The sequence below is a fragment of the Uloborus diversus genome, chromosome 6 (assembly GCF_026930045.1).
Source record: "Uloborus diversus isolate 005 chromosome 6, Udiv.v.3.1, whole genome shotgun sequence".
NCBI lineage: Eukaryota > Metazoa > Arthropoda > Arachnida > Araneae > Uloboridae > Uloborus > Uloborus diversus.
The window spans coordinates 150,380,617-150,386,725 of NC_072736.1; positions in this window are offsets into that span (position 1 = coordinate 150,380,617).

A 6,109-nucleotide genomic window follows, 5' to 3' on the forward strand; every position below is an offset into this window, starting at 1 on the left:
TTATGTGATACTTTTAATTGTGTATTTATATTTTTATAATTATAAATAATAATAAAGTTTTTAGTTTATGATTCGTGACTTTTTCATACATGATTGACTACAGGCTGTTTTCGTTCTTTCTTTTTACTTCCTTTTACAAAAAAGGAAGTATTGTATTCGAGAAAAAATTTTCACTCAAAAATCCACCTAAATTTCCATTTTACTCACCCCCGAATGGATGTTAAGTTTCTTTTTCGACTCGACCTTACGTGGATAAGTGCCCAAGAACGTATAGACACGCGAAATATCCATTTTGACGATTCCCGAGTTAATTACAACGAGTTTTCTCATGACGTCTGTATGTGCGTATGTATGTCGCATAACTCAAGAACGGTATGTCCTAGAAAGTTGAAATTTGGTACGTAGACTCCTATAGTGGGGTCTAGTTGTGCACCTCCCCTTTTGGCTGCATTCGGGTGTTCTTAAAGGGGCCTTTTGCCTCTTTTTGGGGGGAAATCATTGTTAATTTCGATGTAAACTTAAGTAGTGTTATAATTTGGCGGAAACTTGGCGATTATCGCCCGTATTTTGGTCGCCAAGTTTTTTCGCCAACTTGGTAAAAAATTTGGTGTTTTTTTTTAAAATCTGGTTTCAATTTGGCCACGGTCGGTGATATTTAGAGAGTAAACAATTGGATCACATTAAGAATGCCAATAATGGGGATATTACATTAAATTGGAGTAAAAGGAAGTCACGTGATGCACACATCAGCTCGTTTATGCTTGCTATCACTCGGGACAACTTTGATTCCAAATTTCTCTATTTCTTACCCCCCAGTAAAAAAAAAAAAAAAAATGAGTGCATTGTGTATTTAAGGATAAGTTATTATGTTACGTATAACTCATTATCTCCAATGCTGTTGGAGTTTCGTCAGTTAATTGCAGAAACCATCTTATCTCGGTAACATTTCAGTAATAAAATTTAAAATGTTCAAATAAAAAATAAAGGTGCTTTTCTTAAATTATGAGTTGTGTCGCTCAAAATGGGGCGACATATTTGAAATCTGAATTATACCTCTTCCCTCGGCCATATCTAAGAATACGTGGCGTAGGGGTTTTAAATAGTATACAATCCAAGGTGCGGAATTAGCAGGCTCCGTGAGGTCTTCATAAAAGTTAGACCTTGTTTTAGGATCATTTAAATGTGAACATTGAGATAGTTTGAATATAAAATAATCCGAATAATCAAAATAAGCCAAATTTCCGCTTCCAAATAAGAATTATAGTTAGTTGTCAACTTAAAAGTTCAGATACTATAGTAGTTTGCTCTTGTTCTGTGGAGTTAATTAAAGCCAGTTACTTCAGTCAAGAAAATAGCAAATACTTGGAAAAAAAATTGTACTGAATTTCTTTTACGTATCCATGTTACACGTTAGTTTTAAATCAATATTTTTTAAACTACACTCTTCACAATGTATTTAAAAATACATAGAAGGAAGTAGTTAAAAATGTTTTTGCTTAACTATAGCTAAAGTTATATCGACAAATGAAGTTTAATTTTAAAAAATGTAACAAGTTCTTCCGTAACTACAAAATTTGTAACTGTATCAAGAACTTAAAATAAAAAAATATAAATATTAAGCATTAAATATGTAACTACTAATTTTAGTTATCGATTACTCCCAGGTGTACGATGCAATAAAATAATTCCAAAAGCTATGATAATTCTATAAAACATTCTTTGATGTAAAGCATCGTCCCTTTAAAGTGAAAAGACTTGCCAATTAGAAGTGCCTGCTAAATTGTAGCTGCAAAACTTTTGATAATTGCTTACGCAAAAATTAAGTTATTAAAGTTATGTAGACCCGACAATTCTAGTAGTTTCCCTGATATTTTAACTGTTCTTGAATTTATTGGCGTTAAACTTAAAAAAAAAAAAACTTTCTTCAAAAGTAATGTACGAATCATTAAAACCATTTTAAATGAAATTTTAACCTGTTTCGAAAATATCATGACATTTAGGGTAAATTTGAACCATGTATGTAACTTTGAGGAATGTGATGTAAAAAAAAAATATTTCAATTAAAGTAGTGGCACTCTCAATCAGAAAAATATACTTTTCTAAATGTTTTTATACTTCCCATTTTGATGTCATAGCATCAAAGCAAGGGCGGATCCAGAAAGTATTCAAGGAGGGGGCGATTCATTTCCAGATACTTACGCTTTTATAAATTCCTAAACCTCAGCCTCCTTACATCATGGAAGATCGTCTCAAATTAAAGTTTTTTATTTATTTATTTATTTATTTTTTTTTATTTTATTTTTTTTTTTTTTTTTGAGCTTCCATTTCAAAAAAATTCCGGAAGAGTATTTTACCGCATCCCTTACCTTAACGTTTTCAAAGGTGTTCTATAATTACTTTTTTCGACTTCAATTCAAAAACCTTTCCAGGGGAGAGTCGCGAATCCCATTTAATGTCATCTAACATCGTCCAAAAATGGAACTTTTGGAAATTCGAAAAACTTCCTAAACTAAGTTTCAATTGGCGATCCCTATGACTGAAGTGTTAAGAGATGTGCTACAATTGCGTTTATAGGACTACAATGGGGTTTTTTTCTTCAGTCAAAAGTAGTTCTTTTTGTCACTGAAATTGATAGAATAAGCAAAAAAAAAAAAAAAAAACATGGACCCAGAAAATACTTTCATTTTTCCAACAGTTATTTTTTAATTAATTTTTTAAAATGTCCGTTTTTTCAAACAAGGCGTGGCCTTGATGACGTCACAAATGATGCTCTTTGGCGCATCTTTCTATCTATCGCGTTTCCACGTTATGATAATCAAGAAGTGAATTAAAATTGCGCTCTACGCTTGCTATTAACCATATCGTTGCCAATACACTTGAGTAAAGATGAGAATTAAGTATTTTGCACTGTGAATGGCAACACTGAATGGCATTTCTTACATTTGTGATGTCATCGGCTGAAGCTTAAACAATGAAAGCGCATCGATTTAAGTAGTTTTTTTTAAATACTAGACTTAAACAAATTATTTAAAAAATGGTCCGATCCTATGTTTTTAAGCAAGCTCTTTTAGAAAAAATACTTTTAAAATTTTGGAAACGACCCCATTCTGAAAAAAAAAAAAAAAAAAAAAAAACGAAGGATAGCACTACTTTTTGTAATATTATTAAAAATCGTCTGAAATTACGTTTTTTGAACTTCAGTATCGAAAATGTACCGAACTAGAGTTCTTGCATCTCGGTTCAAAGAGTCATCCCTTGTATCCGTCCTTGCATCAAAGGATGCCTAAAATTTATCATACTGCATAAATTAATGCATTGTAGGAGGAAAAATTCCAACAACTTCATATCAGTATTCAAACGTAGTTTCTTAGCAGTAACTTCAGAATTATTAGAGCCGTGACACAACCGTGACACAACAAACCGTGAACCGTATTGCAAACTAATTCAGTAAAATAAAAAGTAGGAAACCGATATTCCAAACTTTTCAGCAGAGTGCAGTGTTGAACAGTTTCTTTAATAGTAAAATATCGATTTAACAGGGATGTTCAGAAAATGTCCCCGTCTGGGTTAGCAATTATTCCGGATAATCCAATTTATGATAATTTTGCCGTAAAATCTTTGAATTTTTATTTTTTTTAATGTAAAGTTGTGCAATAATTAATGCAAAATATGAATTAAAACAAAAAAAAAAAAAACATTTTTTGAAAAAACTAGAAATTTTAATTTTTGTCTAGAATTTCTTCGATTAATAGAAATTTTTAGTTCTTTTAATTGTTTAGTGATAAATGAAATAATAAATGTTCGTTTGAACCTCTCGTTTGCTCTACGATGAATTCGATTTCTCTACAGGTATTCCTTTGCTTGTGTAAATACAAGGTGTTCCAAAAGGGACAGACGATTTTCGAAGTGGAATTACAAGAGATTGGGAACATATGAGGCAGTGAGAAAGAGAATCGATTTTTAAGATGGGGAAGGAGAGATTTCGAAAGCAGTAACATGAGAACTGCTACTACACACCTTGTCTCTGTCCTTTCAAAAAGTACGGAAATTTTTAATTTTTATTGACAAACAAACAAGGCGACACAAGAAATATTTACAGCAAAGAGTGATGAAACCACTCAGGCACTGGTGGGAATCAAACCCACGACCTCAATGCACCACGTGCCAACCAGTAAACGGGCAAGGGTCTGAAAAAGGAAAATCCAAAGTGAAATTTTAAAAAAAAAGGAAACTGCTTACAGTAAAATTTTCATAACAAACTGCAAAATTGAATTAACTAGAGCAGGATAATTTTCTTCAGTGCGATGCAGCCAACTTTTTCCCGTCTACTTTCGAGATTCACCAATCCTTCCGCACTCAATACAGCCAGTGGTTGCTACTACGAAATTGTGTATCTAATACTATATCTATGAGGAAATCGAACCCAGGGACGAGGTATGAACCAAACCCAATGTTCGAAAATATCCGAGATTTTGATATATATCGGATATTTTGATATATATCCGATATTTTCAATTAGCACAAACTAAAGTCTTTAAAATAGTAAACGCGTCCTCAAATTACTCTTTATTTTTGATATTATAATTACAACTTGTAGACTTAAAATTAATGTTTCTTTTTTTTTAAACCTATAATAATATTTCATTTTACATTTCTATCAATTTTAATGGAGCGAATTTAGCATTGGCTGTTTTACTCCTTTTTCTTCTGTTATCTACTTTTACAGTTATGTGATTCAGAAATAAATAATATGCATTTTAATAACAGTCTGTGCATGTGCACAGTCATAAGACATTTTCCTTTTTTCTGAGCAGTGTTTAATATTTAATTAGGCACTTTTATTATGAATTAGAATTGTTACATTATTAATAATTTTATGAATATAAAATACAAATAAAAAAGGAATATTATATTACTGCTCTGTTATATTAATGATGTATATAATACATCATAAAACTATAGTACATAACTTTCTGCTTATTTTTAATAATAAATGAACACTATTACTATGATTAATATACTTTTTATATTGAAAATACCATAGTTGAAAAAAATATATAGAAAATATCAAAATATCATGATATTTTCAAAATAAATATCGGATGTATATCGTGATATATATCATGATATATATCATGATATATATCATGATATATATCATGATATATATTGACAAACCCCAAACCCACGACACCGCTCGCAAGCAAGCGCGACCACTCAGCTACGGATACCTCCAGGATTGTTTCTCACCATACAAAAAGACGAACAGATTCACAGACATCATAAAGCTGCCATTATATCGCCTTAGCTCCTGAAAAATGCAGCAGGAAAATTTACACCACTGAGATCAAGAAATAACGTCCATGAAGCCGGTGGGAACCGAACCCACCACTTCCTTTAAAGCTCTCAGGCAGCTGTCAGGACAAGCGCTTTCCGCCACTCGGTCACCCCCTAGGTTCTTTTTAAACTTGCATGGGAAACAGCTTTGGGGCGATTCTCGAAAAAATGTCCCGTGCGTAACGCTAAGTTTTTCATTTTATTCAAGTAACTATTATTTAAATATGGGATTGGCTGTTATGCTTTGATAGTATATTAAAGCATATATTATTCCCCAAAAGCATTATTTTGTGAAGGCTTTGGTTAGCTGGAAAAAAGAAAAAAAACTTAGCGTTACGCACGGGACATTTTTTCGAGAATCGCCCTTTGACGTTTTCAACAGTAGCAAAAATTATTCTCCAGACACATATAAGAAGGTAATTTGAAAAAAATACGTCTCATTCAACTTAACCTTCGTTTTAGAGATTCTACAAAAAAAAAATGGCGGGGGAGGGGGTATTTTCCAAAAAAAAAAAACTTTTAGTAGTTTCACTGTGTTTCTTTCTTTTGGTGCTTATTGCACGGGTTTATTTTGATGAGGACAACAATCTGAGTGTCTTGCCTCCTTTACGCATGATATATTTTATTACAGTACAGAATACATATGAACAATACATGAAAGAATTTACATCACAAAGAGGGGAAAGTACATCCGGAGCATGGGTGGGAGTCGAACCCACCGCCTCAAGTGTGTGAAGCAATCGCTTAGACCACTCGGCCACTGAGGCCCTTT